Source organism: Impatiens glandulifera, chromosome 5, assembly GCF_907164915.1.
Source record: "Impatiens glandulifera chromosome 5, dImpGla2.1, whole genome shotgun sequence".
In the NCBI taxonomy this organism is placed as follows: domain Eukaryota; kingdom Viridiplantae; phylum Streptophyta; class Magnoliopsida; order Ericales; family Balsaminaceae; genus Impatiens; species Impatiens glandulifera.
In genome coordinates, this window is record NC_061866.1 from 17,558,555 (window position 1) to 17,580,783 (window position 22,229).

Sequence of the window (22,229 nt, forward strand, 5' to 3'; positions counted from 1 at the left end):
TTTGGTACTAGGTCGAAACCCTTGGTCGAGGTGCGAAGGCTTTCAGTGGAGTGTGGGAAACCCTCGGTCGAGGTGTAGGAGGCTCTCAATCCTGGGCTAGGAATCCTCGGTCGGGGTGCAAAGAGCTTTTAGTCTTGGACTAGGAATCCTCGGCCGGGTGCGAGATTTCTTAGTCGGTGTGTGAGGAGCTCTTGGTCTTAGGTTAAGAGTCTTCGGTTCGGTGCGAGATTTCTCGGTCCTGGGCTAGATTTCCTCGGTCGGGGCTAGAAATCTTCGGTCGAGAAGCTGGGAACTCTCGATCCTAGGCTAGGAATTCTCGACTAGTGCGAGATTCCTCAGTCGCATGTAGGGGTGGGTTTGATTTTCTCAGTCGGAAATCGAACCCAAGTCAAGCCCTCAATCGGTCGTCAAGAACATCAAACTGAAGGCTTAATGATTTAGACTAGGCCATAATCCTTCGACTCAAGGGCATGAGGAGCTTCACCTTGTCTTAATGATCATTTATAACATCATCCCGATGCATCATTCGATTGGGATGATTTTCCATTCAAATCAAACAGTTTTAAAGTAAAAAACGGGTTTTTAATTTTTTAAGATTTGATGAAGTGTAAGGAGTTTGCCAATAACTTTCTTATATTTCATATAATTGAATGAAACCAAAACATGAACATTGGTTGTTTATTTTGACCAATTCAAAAACTGAAAATTTTATTTTAAAAAATAGTTTTTAATCAAACATGATCGGGATTGTTTTGAAATCAGACTAGATATACTCCTAACATCCTTATAAACGTGTTGAGAAGGTTTTTGGATTGTTTCTCTTGAATTATAACCCAAAAACAGAAACTTGAAGAAAATTTTCAAAATCAATTTTGAGTACTTTTAATTTAGATCGATTGATTCAGATTTGTTTCGATAGAAAACTTATAAATGATCTCAGTATCGTTTTCCAATAAAAAAAATTGAACAATCGGATAGTATAATTTCAATTTGAACTTATAAATTGAATTACAATATAATTTGAGGCTTATTTTGAGTTGGAGAACACTCCCACTCCTGAACTCCTTTAGAAGCTTCATGAATGCTTAGATCCAAGTTTTACAGCCTTACATAAGTTTTCAAATTTTCAAGAAAAGTTTGAAAATTTTTATGACAGATTTATCTTGGAATTGATTGAGGGTTGGGGATCGGAATCCTTGCCTTTGGTTTGCCAAGAGGAAGTTGTTTATAGCCTCACAATGTTGGTTGATCGACCAAGTAGATCAAATTTCAGTCAAAAGTCATTACTGATGTTTTATTTGTTCTTCATCTAGTTGATCGATATAAACGATGATGAATCCTAGGATTATAGGTGAAATGATCACCATGGTAGGGTGATCATTTTAGCCTCTAAATCAGTCGATTTTGATTGAGTTTCAATTTTGAAAAATCAAAAATTTCGGTCGATGATGATTGTTGTTCATCATGAGGAAGAAAACAAATCAGAGCGGAAACGATGTCATTTTGGGCTGAAATGCGAACGCTTAGGCGTTCTGTCCGCGTTACATCGGCGTCTCGGCGTTCCATTGCATCTGGGCTAACGACGTTGAGGCGCGTGTTAGTTAATCTAGTGTTGTGCAAAATCACTTTTTTTCTATTTTTGTGGGCTACGCGGTCCTTTGATGTTCGTTGGATGAAGTTTGGACACTCATCTGATGGTTGTAGAGTCTGATACATTAATCTTCTTGATTTCAGTTGCTATTGTAGATCACCCTCCATTTTCAGTCTTATGGTTTGTTTGAAATTAATTTTTTTTCATCTATTTTGCTTTATTTTTAAACTACAAAATATTTCAAATAGACATAATATTTATTTTGCCTATTTATTTTATTTTTTTAATATCTTGGAGTTTTATAAATAATTTATTTGCGATAAAATGGATATAAAATTTATCATAAATTATTTATTTTAATTTTTTGAGACGCCTTAAACTAATGAGATAAAATTGACAACATTTATCTCAAATTATTTTATTTATATTTTTTTTTACCATTATCTTAATTAATTGGGGTTTAATTAATAAAATAGTTATTCCAATTAGTTATTTAATCCTATTTGACCTTAATTCTAATTATATTTATTCAAAATAATTATTTTAAAATTTATAAATTGGGTAGGAAAAATTTTAGTTCTTACAAAGTGCCCCTCTCAAACCGAGTTTGATTAAAACAAACTAGTTTTTGAAAACGTAAGTTCGAGTATGACATCAAACACTAAGTTTCCTGTCCAATTTATATTTTTGTGCGAGTAATGGAAAGATATAACCTAGATTGGAAAGATGCTAGTGTGATCTTAGTGTTGTTGTGTCACTATGTACCATTTGTTGAAGTTTTCCGAGCATTCCCCCATGATTGTGAATCCTTCTTTGGTAATATATATATATATATATATAATAATGTTTAATTTGATTTTTTTTTATTTTTCCGGATCGAGAGATATGGTTAATTTGAATATATATGTGAGAGTAAATGGATACTTAGGTCGGATCATGGGTTGACCTACCCATAAACTTAAAACGGTTAAAAAAATTAAAAATACTATATGTATGTTTTAAACTTGTAACCTAACAAAATAAGTATAATCCTTTAACCAACTAAGATAATAAGACTTTATATTTTAAATTCTACACAAAAATTGATGAACGCACTATACTCATAACAATATAATCTATGTATATATAATAATCTATATTATCGTTAATAATCTCTATCATCATTAATTTTATTTAAATATTTACTTCTTTTATTATATTTATATATAAATAAAAGCTTAACCTATTAAATCATAATATTATAAATTAAAAATAAGAAAAAAAAATATAAAACACAAAAATTATTTAGTATTTAAAAAAAATAGTTATGAAAAATATGATATAAAAATTTATATATAAAATTAAATAAATAAATATGTAACATTAAATAATTATATATTGAAAAATAAATTAGGATTTAAATATTTTTATTTAGAATAATAAATAAAAATATTTAAATCCTAATTTAAATACTAAATAAAAAAACAAAATTATTTTTATTAATAAATTTATATAATATATTGAAATTTTTTGTATATAATAATAATGAATAATATATATCATTATTATTTTTTTAATATTAAGATAAGAGATATAATTATTTTTATTATATTTTTTGTATTAATATAGAAAAAATTATATAGTATATATAGTTGATATGTTGGGAAGCTTTTTAAGTGGTTGTTTTTGAGGATTAGCTTAAAAACAATTTCAAAATATAATTTACAAAAAAATATATATATACATACACAAAATTATAAAATTATTTTAACATTTATGGTATAACAGTTAAAGTGTTAACATTACATACTTAAAATAATGGTTCAAATCTCTCTAAAAGGAATTATTATATGTGGGTGCGCGAACATTGGTAGATGAAGCGTAAACGAGAATGTATGCCGAAAGGTGTAATCGATTGTTGGGAATGTCCAATTTAGTAATGCAAATATTGGTAAAAAACCTAAAAGTTCGTCCACAGAGGATGGTTCAGGGCCTAAGATCATACCGAAAGGTGTAATCGAATGTTGAGAATGTTGATTTGAGTTAAGAATTATAATAAAATATTAGTGAATTCACGTGGAATGCGCACAGAAAAGAATAAATTCAATAAAAAAATTATAATAATTTTAAAATATGTAATCAATGTGTCTTATACTTAATAAATAAAATTATTTAAGAAATTTAATTATTTTAATTATATATAATATTATATATATCATTATTAACGAAAATATTTTTATTTAATATTAGGATAAGAGATATAATTATTTTTATTATATTTTTTTGGTATAAGTATGAAAAATGTAATATATATATATATATTCAAAATATAAGATACACAAAATTATAAAATTATTTCAACAATCATAAATGGTCTAACGGTTAATGTGTTAATATTTCATACTTAAGAATAGAGTTCAAATCTCTATAAAAGTAATTATTATATGTGGATGCGCGAACAATTGTAGTTGAAGCGGAAGCGAGAATGTCAGCTTGAGTAACACAAACATTTGTGAGAAAAGTCAAGGGTTCATCCACGGAGGGTTGAGTAAAATAAACATTGGTGAGAAAACCTAAAGGTTCGTCCATGGAGAGTGATTTAGAGCCCAAGTTCACGCCGAAAAGTATATAATCGAATGTTGGGAATGTCGGATTGAGTAAAGCAATCATTAGTGAAAAAAACCTAAGGGTTCAATGAAGGGTGATTCATGGCCTAAGATTATGCCGAAATGTGTATCGAATGTTTAAGAATGCACTCTTGAAGACTGCAAAGTTCTTCCACAAAGGGTAAACCAAAACCAAAAAGCATAATCGAATGTTTGAGAATGGTTAAAGTTAATAATGCATCATTAAAAGATAATTTGAATGATATATATGGGTGTAAAAGATTTTAATAATGCATTTTTATTTTTAGTATTAAATTATTAATTATTTATATATATATACATAAAACATTCATAAAATATAATAAATATTTGTTATTTTAATTTATTGTTCTTATATTTTAACTGCCGTTAAAAGATAATTTCCCGTAATTAAAGCCTATTAACTGCGATTTAAATACCGTAGTCAACCGCCGTTAAAAGTTCCGCCGTTAAAAACATAATAATCAATAAGGGCGGAAAAAATACCGTAGTTAATAGTCTACAACGGCGGTTTAATAAACCGCAGTTAATAGTCTCTAACTGCAGTTTTAAAAACCGTAGTTAAATATATATATTTGTCAATAAGGGCGGTAAACTTACTGTAGTTAATAGTCTCCAACTACGGTAACTTTACCGCCCTTATTAAATAACATTTTTTTAACGACGGAACTTTTAACTACAGTTGACTGCGGTAAAATTACCGTAGTAAATAGTCTTTAACTGCAGTTTTATAAACTGTAGTTAAAGACTATTAACTATAGTAACTTTACCGCCTTTAGTTTATAGTCTTTAACTGCGGTTTATAAAATCGCAATTAAAAACTATTAACTGCACTGCAGTATCTATATATAACTAATGACGCTTAATTTAAAATGTTGGAGGTGAAAAACACGCTCTCTCCACAATCATCCACAAATCAAGTCATTTCTCTTCCCTAATTTAATTATATTAATTATTTTCTCTCTCTTAATATATATATACATTTATTTCATAATATATATATATATATATATATTTCTTCCTTAATATAATTATTAGTTTCATCATTTTTTATGAGTTTCTCTCTCCTATCATAATTATATTTCCATAATTACTAATTTATAATATATTTTCTAATTAATTTCAGTTTTTATTTTCTCTCTCATTATATATATATATAATTACTTAATTTTGTATAGCTAATAATTAATTTATTTTTTATTTTATCACTTTTTCATTTATATATTAAGTTTCAGTAATGAAAAGTCTTTTTTTTTTTATTTTTAGTCTCCATATTTATTAAATTAATTTTTAAAAAAATAATTAAAATATATATATTTATTTTCTCCTCATATTTATTATGTACATATATATAATTTATCTCTCATAATTAATTTGAGTATTTTAAATATTTTTTGTATATATAATATACTATGACGAAAATAAATATAGGGTGATATTCACGCTCTCACCACAGTTCACATGTGCTTATTATATTTTTTTAACATTTTATAACTGTTTCTCTCTTATCATAATTACCATAATTATTAATATATTTTTAATAATTCATTTTTATTTTATTTTACTAATTTCTCTTTCCTAATTATTATTTTTATTATTTTATCTTAATATAAAAACGTTCAATTTAATAAATAAAAGATTAAAAATAAATAAGAGAAAAACGTTAAATTTAATAAATGATAAATTAATGAGAATTAAACATAAATAAGAGAAAAACAATATAAATATTTGTGAACTTTTCTTTCTCTCACATGTTCCTTTTTTACTTTTCCATTTCTAACTTATTCATTTTTTTACTTAGAATTTTGGACCTATCATGCACTACTAGATGAGCGATCTTCGATTCGCAAATGCTGAATGACAGCTTCAACGTTGAGGATTTGGAACTCGAGCGGATGAATTTTAAAGACAATTTCACTCTCTCCTCGACATGTGGAAAACTTTCTATTCTTTTTCTTTTTCAAAAAAATAAACAGCATATACAATCCTAAACTAATTATGTTTTGCGGTTAAAGGGATGCAATGATAACTGGATGATGGTCTCATTGGCCTTTTGTGTTAAATCTAACCTATGTCCGTTGCCAATTTCTGACTGGAGCCAATGAATTTTATATATAGATTTTAAGAGAGAATAGTTTAATATTAATTTTTGAAATATTAATTTTTAAATAAATTAAAATATTTATAATTTTTTATTTTATTAAAAAATATAAAAATTATGTGTAAAAATATATGAAATATATATAGAGAATGAGAAAGATAATATATATATATATATATTTATTATATATATAAAAATGAGGGAAAATAAAATAAAAAATTAGTTAATTGTTAGAGTTATAAAATATATATATTATATATAGGTTGAGAAAGAAAATAAAAAAGAAAATTAATTAAGAAAGATATATTATTAATATGAAAGAGGAATGAATATTTAATATTTAAGATAGAGAAATTTGTAATTTTAGTGTAAGTTTAATCAATCCTATTAAACGTCATTATATATATTATTATTATTATTATTATATCATAAATATTTATATAAAAAAATAAATAAATATTTAATATTAAATATAAGTTTATATAAAATTAATGAATAAAAATAATATATATAAGAGATATAATAATAAAAAATATAATTAAGAAAGAAAAATTAATAAAATAAAATAAAATAAAATTTAATTAGGAAAGTTAAACTAATAATTATAATAATAGGAATAAATTAGTAATTATGTATAAGTAATTATGATAGAAGAGATAAATTCTTATAAATTGGGGTAATGTTTAATATTGGTTTTTAAAATTTTATTTTTTAAATAATTGGTAAGACAATATAATTTTTTTTGTATTATTATAAAATTAATGATAAAATATAATATATATATATATATATTGAGGATTTGGAACGGATGAATTTTAAATACAATTTCACTCTCTCCTCGACATGTGGTAAGCTTTCTATTCTTTTTCTTTTTCAAAAAAAATAAACAGCATATACAACCCTAAACTATTTATGTTTTGCGGTTAAAGGGATGCAATGATAACTAGATGATGGTCTCATTGTCCTTTTGTGTTAAATCTAACCTATGACCGTTGCCAATTTCTAACTGGAGTTGATGAATTTTATATATAGATTTTAAGAGAGAGAATAGTTTAATATTAATTTTTAAATAAATTAAAATATTTATAATTTTTTAATATTTTTAAAAAATATAAAAATTATGTGTAAAAATATATGAAATATATATAGAGAATGAGAAAGATAATAAATATATATATATAAATATATATATATATATAAATAAATATATATATATATATATATATAAATGAGGGAAAATAAAATAAAAAATTAGTTAATTGTTAGAGTTATAAAATATATATATTATATATAGGATGAGAAAGAAAATAAAAAAGAAAATTAATTAAGAAATATATATTATTAATATGAAAGAGGAATGAATATTTAATATTTAAGATGGAGAAATTTGTAATTTTAGTGTAAGTTTAATCAATCCTATTAAACGTTATTATATATATTATTATTATTATATCATAAATATTTATATAAAAAAATAAAAAAATATTTAATATTAAATATAAGTTTATATAAAATTAATGAATAAAAATAATATATATAAGAGATATAATAATAAAAAATATAATTAAGAAAGAAAAATTAATAAAATAAAATAAAATTTAATTAGGAAAGTTAAACTAATAATTATAGTTAGAGGAATAAATTAGTAATTATGTATAGGTACTCATGATAGAAGAGATAAATTCTTATAAATTGGGGTAATGTTTAATATTGGTTTTTAAAATTTTATTTTTTAAATATTTTGTAAGACAATATAATTTTTTTTGTATTATTATAAAATTAATGATAAAATATAATATATATATATATATATATATATATATATATATATATATATATATTTTGAGGATTTGGAACTGTAGCGGATGAATTTTAAAGATAATTTCACTCTCTCCTCGACATGTGGTAAGCTTTCTATTCTTTTTCTTTTTCAAAAAAATAAACAGCATATACAACCCTAAACTATTTATGTTTTGCAGGGATGCAATGATAAGATGGTCTCATTGGCCTTTTGTGTTAAATCTAACCTATGACCGTTTCAATTTCTGATTCTGACTGAAACTGATTGATTTTATGTATAGATTTTAAGAGAAGATTTTAAGAGAGAGAATAGTTTAATATTAATTTTTTAAATATTAATTTTTAAATAAATTAAAATATTTATAATTTTTTATTTTATTATAAAATATAAAAATTATGTGTAAAAATATATGAAATATATATAGAGAATGAGAAAGATAATAAATATATATATATATATAAATATATATATATTTATATTTATATATATATAAAAATGAGGAAAAATAAAATAAAAAATTAATTAATTATTAGAGTTATAAAATATATATATATTATATATAGGATGAGAAAGAAAATAAAAAAGAAAATTAATTAAGAAAGATATATTATTAATATGAAGGAGGAATGAATATTTAATATTTAAGATGGAGAAATTTGTAATTTTAGTGTAAGTTTAATAATCCTATTAAAGGTCATTATATATATTATTATTATTATATCATAAATATTTATATAAAAAAACAAATAAATATTTAATATTAAATATAAGTTTATATAAAAATAATGAATAAAAATAATATATATAAGAGATATAATAATAAAAAATATAATTAAGAAAGAAAAATTAATAAAATAAAATAAAATTTAATTAGGAAAGTTAAACTAATAATTTTAATAAGAGGAATAAATTAGTAATTATGTATAAGTAATTATGATAGAAGAGATAAATTCTTATAAATTGGGGTAATGTTTAATATTGATTTTTAAAATTTTATTTTTTAAATAATTTGTAAGACAATATAATTTTTTTTATATTATTATAAAATTAATGATAAAATATAATATATATATATATATATATATATATATATATATATATATATATATATATATATATATATATATATATATATATATATATATATATATATATATATATATATATATATATATACTGGTTAGAAAGAAAAAAATAATATATATAAATTTAGGAGAGACACACTTAATATTAAGTTTGTATCTCTGTTAATTAATTTTTTTTTTAAATTGATAGAAAAAGAAATTAGTAATTACAAAATAAGAGATAAATTAATAATTATTCTATTTTTTTCTGAAATTTGATTAGTTTACATATTTATTTATTTTCATAAAAATTACTTATATTATCAAACAATTATTAATAATTAATTATATATTTATATTATATATTTTCTCTTCATATAAATATTTTTTTTTATTAAATTAAATATTTTATAAAAAAAAATATTTATATTTTTCCAATATTATTCTGCAAGTATATATACCTACTAATAATAATTCTCAAATTCTCTCTTATAATAATTACTAATTTAACTCTTATTTCGTAATTACTAATTTATCTTTCTTTCCGTTAATATATATATTAATTTTTTCTTCCTAATTATTAATTTTTTATTTTCTCTCTCATCATATATATATATATATACTATTTTATTTCTCTTAACATAATTATTAATTTATCTTTCTTATTTTAATTTTATTTTATTTTCTCTCTCATATAAATATATTAATTTTCACACAAATTACATAAAATATATATTACCTTATTAATAATTTTATATTTAATATTAAATATCAATTTATTTTTATTTTGTATAGCTAATAATTGATTTATTTTTTATTTTATCATATTTTCATTTATATATTAAGTTTCCTTCCTAAGTGATGAAAATCCTAAGTAATGAAAAAGTCTTTTTTTTAAATTATTAGTCTCCATATTTATTAAATTAATTTTTAAAAAAATAGTTAAAATATATATATTTATTTTCTCCTCATATTTATTTTATATATATATATATATATATATATATATATATATATATATATATAAAATTTATCTCTCATAATTAATTTGTATATTTTATCTCTTTTTTTTTTATATATATATTTATTATTTTCTCCCTCATCATATATATATATATATATTAATTTATATCTCTAACCATAATTATTAATTTCTCTTTCTTATTTTATTTACTCTCTTATATAAATATATTTTTTTTCACACAAATTACATAAAATATATATTACCTTATTATTAATTTTATATTTAATATTAAATATTTATTTATTTTTATGTAAAAATATTTATAATATACATAATAATGATAATAATAATAATAATAATTCTCATTTATCAATAATTTTTTTTTATATTTTCACACAAATAAATTTTATATTTTTTTAATAAAAAAAAATTATATATATTTTAATTTATCTAAAAATTAAATATTTTAAAAACAAATAACATTTCTCTCACCTAAAATTTATATATATTAATTTTTTTTCCTAATTTTTTTTCTCCCTTATCTTATATTTATATATATATATATATATATATATATATATATATATATATATATATATATATAAAAAATATACCTAATAATAATAATAATTCTCAAATTTTATCTTATAATAATTACCAATTTAACTCTCATTTCATAATTACTAATTTTTCTTTCTTTCCGTTTTTATATATATTAATTTTTTCTTCTTAATTAATATTTTTTTATTTTCTTTTATAACTTTAATAATTAATTTATATTTTATTTTCTCTTTATATTATTTGATAAATTTCGGGGGTCTCCAATTATTTTTAATTTTTAATTCAATCCAGAATTTTTTAGATAAAAAAGTAATGCAGAAGTCAGTTGTGCGAGAAGATGAGATTGATGCATAGGAGGATGTGGCGTTCATCGCGTCGTCTTCTACTAACATTCCACGTTGTAACTACAAGTATCCTTAAGGTACACATTGATTTTTCTGAGTTTCGATTGATCTTGTATTCTGTTACACTTTTTGGTAGACGACCTACTAGAAAATTGTTCTGTTGCAGGACATCGTAGATAGTGAGTGCATCGTCTTCTTCCCCCAATGAGACGACGGTGGCGATGAAGACGACGAGGAAGAGGAGAGATGAGAAGAATCGGAGGAGTGATGTGATAGTTGTAGGATACCAAGTGTTCGACGAAATGACAAAGAGAGGTTCTTACTTTCTCATCTCTTTTAATAAATAAAACTTTTATATAATTTTCAGATGAGAGTGCACCTTCCACCATTTTCTCAACTTTTGATTCTAAAAGTTGTCTAAATAAATTATATTCTTCCTAATTGCTTAAAGTTTGAGCCAATTTTAAATTTTTTTTTATAATTGAATCTAAGGTTAATTATGAGATTATATAAAAATTCACCACTTTACTTCCAACTCTAGGCATTGTTTAATTCGATTATGACATAACAATGGTTGTCATAGATTTATCTGGTTTACTTGAGGGAGCTCACCAAAGTTTTGGTTTAATCCATGAATTTCTTAGTCACACAGAAAGATGTTTTGTTTTGGTAAAATGAAACTATATATTCATTAATGTCATCATACTGTGCTACTACTTATTTATAACCATTATAAAAACCAGGTACAAGTTATTGATGGTTCATCTGAACAGCCAGAATACGAATATGATTCAGTTCGGCTTAAAATATAATTGTTTATTCTAGAGCTTTCTGAAAAACCATGTTGGGTAGATTATAAATAAATTGATCTTCCAGAAGCATATGAGAAATGGGCATCATTCAAGGAAAATATTAAAGGACGTGACATTATATATTTTTTTGTATTAGTGCTGCCACTGGAAAGAGTACCCACAATACCTGCAGCTTATGAACTCATACTGTCTCAAAGAGAAGACAATATAAATAAAGTTCTTACCCTTTATTTAAAAGAAATCTTAATATCTCTAGAATATTTAAAATCTTATATTAATGTTTAGATACAAAATTATTTCCAAATATTGCTCTCTTTTAGAGTGGGATGTCTCAATTTTCATTGTATCTCAACTAGAGACATCTTTCTGTATTTATAAATTTATTAGCAGTTTTTTAGAAGTATATTGCACACGTGTTTATGAATGAACCTATAAACATATTTTTGTTTGTGATGATGATACAAAGCATAAACTTATTTTTTATGTTAGATTCTCTTTTCATTACTAAACATGAATTGATAATTATATAAGTGACAACTTTTCATTTCAGTTACATAGATTCAGAAACATTTTTGGTAGTTTATAACAAAATGGATCATCCAGAAGCACATGAAAAATGGGTATCATTCAAGGAAATTTTGAAGGATGTGGTATTAAATGTTTTTGTATGAGTGTTGTCACAGGAAATGGTACCTTAGAAGTAATATATGCAGCTTATAAACTCATATTGGCTCAAAGAAAATAATATAAATCAAGGTCTTACCTTTTTTTAAAAGAAATCTTAATGTCTCTAGAATATTTGAAGTATCATATTAATGTTTAGATACAAATTTGTTTTCAAATATTACTCTCTTTTAGAGTGGGAGGTTTCTATTTTCATTGTATCTCAGCTAAATACATATTTTTGTATCCATAAATTTATTAACGTTTTTTCAGAAGTATAATGCAAAAGTGTTTATGAATGAACCTATAAACATATTTTTGGTTGTGATGATGATACAAAACATAAACCCTTTATTTTTTTATGTTGGATTCTCTTTTCATTACTAAACTTGAATTAATAATTGTATAACTGACCACTTTTCATTACAGTTGCATAGATTCAGAAAGAAGATTTTGATACAAGAGAGAAAGGTATTAGGGTTACATATAGTGACGAGAATAAAGTGACAGTTATAATGTATGTAGTTAATTGTGAAGAGTGTGTAATGAAATGATTTTAGTTGTATCAGATTTCAGCACGTATTGAAAGTAGGTGGAGTATATAAGTCTCTGTCTAAATTTTGGTGTAAAGGAGCTGACACCGTTTTTGTTGGAGAGGTTAAATTTAGGTTTTTCTTCTTCCAAAGATTTTGTATCTTCTTAATGATTGAGTTATGAAAACACATTTTATAGATGAAGATGACATGGAATGACTATAATGGACCAAATGGCCTAAATGAAATTAAAATCTTAACTTTCATCTACACAACATGTAAACATAATTGATCACTTTTCATTACAATTACATAGATTTAAAAAGAAGATTTCAGCACATCTTAGAAGCAGGTGGGTATATAAGTCTTTGTCTAAACTTGGTGTAAAGGAGGGTGACACCATTTTTGTTGAAGAGGTTAAATTTAGCTTATTCCAACGATTTAGTATCTCTTAATGATTGTTATGAATATATTTTGCAGAACACCACTAAATTTACATTAAAAAATTTCATTCTTTAACATTAAAAAAAATAAAATTTATAAAATTAATAAAGAAATTAAAATAGTGTAAGTCCATATTTAAATTTATATAAGAATATTTAGTTCATATAGTTTCGTTTATAAAAAAATTAAATATTGTAAGTTCATATATGTATATATATTTTCTTTTAATATAAATATATATTATTTTATTATTAATTTTATATAAATATTTTCTTTCAAAATATATAAACATATTGAATTAAATATCATATAAAAACTTCATTTATATTTTTTCCCGTACAACGTAGGGTATTTTACTAGTTTTTACAATGATTCTAACAGAAAACTTTTAATTGTCGTAATTAGTGCAATAATCTAGAAAATAAACATTAAAACTTATAATTTTGATAAACAAATAAAACCATTCAACAAAATATTTATATTATATAAATAACACAAAATAATTTATATGACTAAAAAAGTATAATTACATCAAAATATTATTACAATAAAATTTGATTATATTTAAATATAAAATAATAAAAGGTGTTTATTAACATAACTAATCAAATAAATTATTATTCCCAAACTTTATAACAATTTATCTTTCTTCTGTTGGGATTGGGAACAGCTGTTAAACTCTTCAAAACCAACCTTCTCAAATCTTTAACTCTTCAAAATCAACCTTCTAAAATCAACCTTCTAGATTCTTTAAAACCTGTAAAGCATTCAGATAAAATTTAAAAATTAATAAAATTTTATAAATTAATAACGAATTATAATTTAACAATTAGTTTAAAAAATAATCATTCAATCTCTATATAAACATAATTTTTTAATAAATTTAATCATTTCATAAACATAATCCATATAAATAATTTTACATCCAAATAATATCAAATTATTATAATTTCACAACCAAATAATATCAAATTTCTAATAATAACATAAATTTTTAAGTTTATACACATTCTAAATATTAAGAACATTACATCATAAATAAACATCATTTTAAACTTAAAATAAATTATCATTTTATTTATAAAATCTCAATATATCTTCTCATTTCTCATTATGTGATCCATAATAAAAGTACATTCATTTATTTTACTTAAATTATTATATTAATTAAAAAAATTAAAGAATCATCATAAAAGAAATCATACCTTATTGATTTGGAGTTCTCGGGCTTGACAATTTGATTCAACATCTTTGTCATCTCACATATTTCAAATTGAGTATATATAATCTCAATTTGAATCAACATTTTTGTCAAATTGAGTATATATATAATCATTTAATCTAATTTTTTTAAAATATGCAAGTATGAGAGGTTTGAGAATAAGCCTAGAAGGATGTGAGGGAATGTGAGAAAGTTACGGTGAAGAAGTAATGGAATGAGGAGGGTGAAGAAATAATAGAATGAAGAGGTTAGAGAGGTAAAATGAAATGGAAGGTGAGAGAGGTAAGATAAGTAATTGAGAATGAGTAAGTAAAGAGAGAGAAAACCTCTTTATCTAACTTTAACAATAAAAATAAATAATTATAAATTTTATATTGTTTGATTTGTTTTAATTAAATTAATAAAAAAAATATATTTAACTTTTTTTTGACTAAATATTAAAAATTAGTCGATATAATTTTTTTTTATCATATATAACTATACATTTGAAATATATAATTAAAATTTTGATTATATATATATATATATTTCATTTAAAAACATCTCAATTATATTAATTTTATGTCACAAATTTATTAATAATTATCTAATAATTTATTTTTTTCTAATTAAGATATATATATATATATTTATAAATATTTTTTTTTTTTATTTTGTTAGATAAAATTAGACCGGTTAAATAGAACTTAACAAAAACAAACTTCCTGTGTAGGAACGGTTAAAGAATCAGGATCGGTCAAGTAATCCAACCGGCTAAAAATCCAACCGATCAGGAAAACAAGACCGGTTAGAAGACAAGGCAAAAGATGTAACCAAAACCGGAAGTCATCCGGTTAACCTGAAGCTATGAAAACCTGAAGTCATTCGGTTAACCCAAACAACCGGTAGACATCCTAAACCGAAATGCATCAATCCAGAAAACCGATGAAGAAGCTACTTAGAGAAAAAGCCAAAAACATCAAACTAAGTACAATCTACAAATTGGTGCAAATAGAACACTTTGAGTATCTACGGAAGATGATACCAAAGAGACAGACTATAACATTGCCTCATCCATACAAGTCTGAGGATACTCTGCAGGTTACAGAAGACCGCCTGAAGAGATCTTTCCCTTCTGGGATAAGTCAGAGGCACAATCTTCCAGGTGCAGGCAACTGCAAAGCCGACAGTTTCTACATCAAGTAAAAGACAAACCTAGCTGGTTTGACCTACGCACTGGAAACTTAAACCGCCAGGTCTGAATCACTGAACCTCTGCTCAACCAATCAGATTTAAGGAGAAGAAATGTGACCGTTGGCACATTTCACCTATAAAAGGAGCCGAAGAGGAGTAAATGCAAGCAACCAGTTCTACTAGCTACAAGCTCTAAGAATTATTAATTACAAGTTTATCTCTCTACAAGATTCAAGGTTTTAAGTGTGCATTTGAAGTAAGATTAGAATTTCGGTTAAAATTGTACGAGTGTTTATCGAGCAGCAAATAAGTCTCGATCGGATTGTGTTTGTGTATTCCTTAGTGAATATCCTTCTCGCGGTTTCGAGAAGAAGGGGTGACGTAGAAGCTTTATCTCCGAACATCCATAAAAACCTGTCTTGTTATTTACTTTCTGCCGGGTTTACATTCTAACCGATTTATACTAACTGACTCATACCGCCATAACCGATTAAACATTACCTAAACCGATTTACTGAATCCCAAACCGACCCACTAAACTCCAAACCGACTCTACCCAAATCCGACCTTATTCATCCCGTGTGTGTATTGCTCTAGTCTGAAACAAACCACTTCCGCACTTGAACTCGATTCAAGGGTTTGTGACAGCCTGTGTAGTATTGAAACCCGATGTTAATCTCTAACCGGATTAAATACCAAACCGTTGAGTGAAAGTACTAAACCGGCCAAACCCCGGTTCCCCAGCCGCGACCTAGATCCTAACAAACAGATGTGTTAGTCAAATTTATTAATAATTATTAATTCATTTTTTTAATATATTATTTCTTTAACTCACACTTCATTATATATAATTTATATATACAAATATATTTTATTTTATTATACATATTATTGAACTTTAAATAACTTATTTATATTTTTTAACGAGTAGACTAATTCATTTAATAATTAATTTAAAATATTAGTTAATAATTAAAGATTAATGAATACACTAATTCATTACTAATTAATTAAAAAAATTAGTTCATATTAAAATATTACATTTTATAGGTCATATTTATATATAACACATTTTTTAAAAATGATCATAATTAATTTTTAAATTCTTTATTACTAATCAAAGTTTTTATCATTTTGTTTAAACTTTTATAATTTTGTATACAAGTTTTAATTTATATCATGCAAATTAAAAAGTCATTATTTGTATATTAATTATATTCTTAAAATCATGTATATATAAAATTAAAATTGATATTTGACTTTTATAAAATTATATATATATATATATTAATTTTTCTGTATATATATTAGATTAGATCAATATATTTATTACAATAATAATTAGTTTTTTTATTAATTTCAACAAATTAATAAATTATACTGTATTTAATTTTTTTAATTTAATATTAAAATTTAGAGATATAATTTTATTTTATCCATGTATAACTATAAATTTTATAAAATAATATATAATATTAAAATTGATATAGTTACAAATTTTATATACATTTACAAATACGACAATAAATTTCTAATTTCAAGCATTAGACATTAGGACTTTTAATTGTTTTTATAAATAATGATAAAAGAATTATAAATATATATTATCGAGTTATAATTTAAAATTTTGTAAATCTAGTTAACTTTAAATTATTAAATTCATAATCTTATTTTTATAAAATATAAAATATTAATATTTGTCCAATTTAGGAATAATCATGTATTATATTTAAGTATGAACATATTATATTTGTTAGATTTAGATAGACGCTTTATATGAGTGTATCAAATATTAAGTTGGGTTAGTTTGATATATTTTTATAAAAAAAGTTTATAAATAATACTAAAAAATATTGTTTTAAATAAAATTTAATACTAAATAAACATGTCAATAATAAAATAGTAGTTTAATAAATAACTAATTAATTTATAAAAATAAGTTCATACAAAAATCTACATTTACTTAGTTAGTTGATTGAGGATAAAATTTATTTTTAACTTACTTTTATAAAATTAATTATATTTTATACTTCAAAAGTGGATTTATTTCAAAAAGAATAAAAAAAAAATTACCACCTTAATATATAAGTTTTATTATATTACTATTTTATATTCATTTATTAGATATATAATTATCAATAATATACAGAATTATTTTTTATCATAATTTTCTCTCCTAATTAAATATAATAATAGTTTTTTAACTCATAATAATTAAAAATAATAATTAAAAGACTAATTCATCACTAAATAATTTATAAAATAAGAATTTAATTAATAATAAAAGTCTTATTTATAAGTTAATATTTATATATAACACATATCCTATAACTAGTTGATTTGTTTAATTAATAACAACTCTACAAATATTTTATTTTATTATTATTAAAAATTACATTATTATAATTGTAAATAATTTTTTCAATATATATATATATATATATTTATATATATATATATATATAATATTAATAACAATATTCATATATTTTAATTGAAAATAATCTCTTTATCATTTTTGTATAAATAATTATAATACATAATTTTCTATACACTATTACATTTTCAACTTATATTTCATTTAAATTATAAAATAATTAAAATTTTAAAACCTATTAACATTCTAAAATCATGTATATTATAAGTTAAAATTTATTTTCAACTACTTTTATATATAACTTATTATTATATAATATATAAAATATATTTTTATTTCGTTTTACTCTTATTATTATATATAATAATTTTTAATATATATTTTTTAAATAATTTAATATTTTAATTAGAAAATGTTTATTTATTTTATAACGATAATTTTATTAATTATTATTTTCTATATTTACTTATATTATAAAGAATATTTTTTTTTATTTTATATATAAATTTTATTTTAAGTTTATTTTATTAAAATTATTAATAATATTTCAATTAAATAAATATAATTTACCATTTATATTATAATTAAAATTTTAAATTTCAATTAAAATTAAATAATAACGCATAGTAATTTATAATAATAAATAATATTATTTATATTATAAATAAATATAGAATTATAATAATAATGAAAATTCAAATTTTTTTGTGGCCCCAAAATTAAAATAAATATAATAGTTGTACATTTTATCAAAAACATATTAAATATACAAAAATATATAACTAGATCATTGATTTCAAAACATGAAAAAATATCTATGGTAATAAGTATCGAAGTGTTTTTTATGATTTTGAAGCCTCATTTAATAATATTTGTGATATATTATATAAGCTATTTCTATAATTAAAATTTTTGATAAATTTTTTAAAATGAGAAGATTTTATAAAGATAAATATAAGAATAAGAATAAATAAATTTAAGAATATTAAAATGTAACCTCAAAAATGAATTTTAGGTTATGGTTGGATTGAGAGCTGGGCAATGGGTTTGATAAATACGAACCGACATGATCCAACACGATATTTATACAGAACGACACGATACGATATTATCTCACTCAGGTCTTAGGTTGACACAATATAAACACGAGACGACACGATAATGACACGATTATGATTTTATACGATCATAACCCGGTTACGAGTCGACACGGACACAACACAAGTATAAATATGACACAAGTATAGACACAACACAAACACGAGTATACACACGAAACGACATACACACAATTATTCACATGACCTAAACTACTCACATTAACATTCTCTAAACCTATTACATTTTTATTCAATTAATAAATTATTTAGTTTCATAAATGTAATATTTATAATTAAAATTAAACACACAAAAATATAATATTAAAATAAAATATTAACTTAAATAATATAAATTAAAATAAAATAAAAATAAAAAATGAATTATATGAAGAAAAATGTGAGTCTATTAATAATTCTATTAGATATTATTTTATTAATTACTTATTAATTTTTTAATTATTTATAATTTCAATTATTATTAATACATTAAATAATAAATATATGATAATAATTTTAATTTTAATAATATAATAATATATATTTATAAAATTTACTCACATTTCTCACTTTCTCTCTCATTTTCTTTCTCAAACTACCCACTGTTACATTAACATTATAAATGACCACATCTCTCTAAATATTAAATTTATAAATTATTTAATTTTATAAATGTAATATATATAATTAAAATTAAATATACTAAAATATTAAAATAAAATATAAATATTAAATAAATTATATGAATAAAAATTTGAGTCTCATAATAATTATCTCATATATTACTTTTTATTAATTTACATATTATTTTTAAAATTTTAAATTATTTTAAAATTTTAATATAATAATTTAACTTTATAATATAATAATATTTTATAAGTTTTACTAACAATATAATTTAATATATATAAATAAATAAATAATTAACATGAGTGTCAAGACAAGATTGTGTTGACACGGTAACAAAATCTAGTTGGAATAATACGAAACATGAATTTAAACACGAGTTAGTACGACACGAATAAACTCGTGGACACGAATAACACGACACGAAAGAATCCGTGAATCATAATATTTTGAGTGGGTCAAAACACGATACGACACACATAAGATTTAGACACGGCACAACACGACACGATTGAGAGTCTAACAATACTTGCCCGAGTCGAATACGAACGTTTATGTACGATGCCCAACTCTAATTGGATTTATGATAAAATAAAAAAATATTAGATATAGAAAAATAACTACAATATAAACAATATAATTAGGGTTAGTGATATAAAAGAGCTATAATAAATACAATAAAGATCTTGTAGATAAAAAATGGGCCTACTAATATTAAGGATAAAAAAATAATAAAATTGTTTACAAATTAGAGAGAAGAAATTAAAATATTATTATATTATATATAATATGAATAGAAAAAAAAATTAATATATTATTATATTATATCTAATATAAATAATATAAAGAGAGAAATAAATAAAATATTATTATATAATATGGAGATAGAAAAAATGTACATTATTATTATATATAATATAAAGTGGAAAAATTAAGTGTATTATAAAGAAATAAATTTAAAAGAATATATTATTATACGATGAAATAACTAATAATATATAATTAATAATATTATATATACTAAAAATTAAAAATTTGGGACCCTGAAGAATGTAGACGATGTAATTGTCCGAGCCTACAAGCATCACTAACTTATTAACTTGTACTATCCTATATAATTTATACTTAATTATAATTTATATTTTTATACACCTTATACTCTATACTCTATATAATTTGTATAATGTATCAAAATCTATATTATTTATACTTAATTATAATTTATATTTTTATACACCTTATATTTTATATAATTTGTACTACGTATCAAAATACTTTTAATTACGGTTTTATATATAATAATTAAAATAATGTGTGTTTTATATAAATATTGAACAGTAAATAATTTTTATATATTATTAAGCACAAATAATATGTTTTTTATATATATATATATATATATATTATAAATATATTTTATTTAGAAAGTTATTTTAAAATATAATTTTAGAATAATATTAGTAAATAAATTATATAGGGATAAAGTATCTCAAAATTTTAAGATTTTAATATATTTATTTAATTCATATTTATATATAATACTTATTCTAAAAAATTAAAACTTACCATTACAATTATACAAAAAAAAAAAAAAAAAATTTGAACAACTCTATAACAAATTCTTTATTCAAAATTTAACTCAATTATATTAGTTTTATATTTATATAATCATTAAAATAATTTAATCACACTAATAAATAATTTATATACATTTTTAATAATATAACATAATTATAAATAATATTAATAATATATATTTCTAATAACTTAATAAAAATATCCATATATATATATATATATATATATATATATATATATATATATATATATATATATATATATATATATATAATACTGATAATAATTTTTATTATACATTATTTGATTGATGATAAATATTTTATTATTTACTTTTATAATTTAATCTACACAAATTTTACATATTTATATCATAATTAATTTTTAAAATAATAAAAATTAAGAATCTATCTTCCATTCCAATTAATTTCTAAAATAATAGAAATTAAGATTTATTAATAATTTTTTTTATGTTTGATAATCTTAATAGAACGTTTAACTGTGATTTTATATACCATGTAAAACTTTTAATTGCGGTATATAATAACGCAGTTAAAGGTAAGAATTTTAACTGCAATTTTATATACCGCAGTTAAATTTAAGACTTTTAACTACGATTTTTATATACCGTAGTTAAATTTAAGACTTTTAAC